Source organism: Notothenia coriiceps, unplaced genomic scaffold (genome assembly GCF_000735185.1).
Source record: "Notothenia coriiceps isolate Sejong01 unplaced genomic scaffold, NC01 NC01_scaffold00017799, whole genome shotgun sequence".
Classification (NCBI taxonomy): Eukaryota; Metazoa; Chordata; class Actinopteri; order Perciformes; family Nototheniidae; genus Notothenia; species Notothenia coriiceps.
Genome location: NW_011350500.1, coordinates 1 through 1,444, shown reverse-complemented (window position 1 = coordinate 1,444; position 1,444 = coordinate 1). Strand labels below are relative to the sequence as shown.

The 1,444-nt window shown below is 34.3% G+C and overlaps 1 long non-coding RNA gene across 1 annotated transcript; it reads right to left on the bottom strand.

Annotated features, from left to right (window-relative positions):
• Nucleotides 1–382: 382 nt before the first annotated feature.
• LOC104950565 (uncharacterized) lies at nucleotides 383–1,415 on the bottom strand. Its single transcript, XR_798931.1, has 3 exons — nucleotides 1,339–1,415; nucleotides 870–958; nucleotides 383–633 (listed from the first exon to the last, which is right to left on the bottom strand). It is a non-coding gene; the product is annotated as an uncharacterized lncRNA (long non-coding RNA).
• Nucleotides 1,416–1,444: the final 29 nt, after the last annotated feature.

Sequence of the window (1,444 nt, the reverse complement as noted above, 5' to 3'; positions counted from 1 at the left end):
TTCACAAGAAATACAAATCCTCCTCTGTTCTCCAGGACTTATTTCCAGCTGTACACGCAGAACACGTCTGTATTTCTCTCATGACAATACTTATTTATAAGTAACAAGAGCTATAAATCACATTCTATCAGAATAATAAAGTCTACAGCACTACACGTTCTGTTTATAATGTATTTCTATACATTCTACTGTAGACAACAGCTACACATGATCACTATGCTACTATAATGCTGTTTTAGTGCTTTGCACGGAACCTTTCGTAGGGGTTAGTGCGCTGATCTGCAGACAGCAGTTCAATCCCACAGCCAAAGTGTCCTTGAGCAAGAGATGTTACCCCAAATTGCTTCTGCAGGCATGTAGTCTATATTGTATTGAGTGTATGTACGTCGCTTTGGATAAAAGCGTCAGCTAAAAACCATGTAGTTAATAAACCGCTGCCTTCGTGTAAAAATAAGTAAAGTGAGGGTGGATTATCTGACTGTAAAGGCAAAGAGAGAAAGTGAGAAGGAATAGGGTGAGAAGTTTATGAGAGTTACCTAATTAGGCATCTAGTTTTAACAGTAAATTGTTGTATTGCTTTTGGTAGGTATGTTTAGTTGTTGTTAATGTCACAGGTGTCTGAAATCAGGAGAACTGTTGTGCCAAAAGAGAAGAAGAAGCAAAATGAATGTCACACATTGTATATAAAAAAAAAAATTAATTTCAATAGGTACTTTATTTAAAATAACATAAGTTGCAAGTTTTATTCTTGCTTTAATTTGTGTTTCTTTTCAACAATTCTGCTGTGTGTATGAAATATAATTCACAATCTATAAAAAAGGATACATGTATCCTTAGCCAACACTCTGTTAAAGGTAATCAAATCTTACCTTTCATTGAACGGCTGTTTGGCAAAATGAAGTTGCTCCCTCACCACCGTCCCAAACACCAACATCTGCTTTTCAGTGTCAATTACACACTGAGGAAATACAATATAACAACAAATCACTCATCAAAAAGCTATTTGTTTTGGTGCAAAATTAAAGACAGGAAGTATATATGCATACACAAAGCTGTTTGGTAGCATGTTTAATGTGCAGCTGCTTTTAAAAAGTAATACATAATCAAATAAGATATATATATTTAATAAGGAGCAAAATAGTCTGGGATCTATGCAGTTTATTTTCTAGGGTTAGGGTTAAATGTTCTTCCGCATAAAGGGACAAAAGGTTAAATTGCATTTTGCCTATCAAATAAAAATACATTTAAATGTAATTTAGTAGCAAAAAAGTCATGCGTACAAACTCTTAGCCATGTATCTTAACATCCCTGTGTTGCTGATGATCTTAAATGATTTACCTTTAGTGATTTTAACGTCTTGTTTCCCAGGGACATCAGTGGTCTGTTACTCTCTGCAAAATAAATTGTGAAAAATGCATTTAAAGCACTGGTTACAGAAACAAAA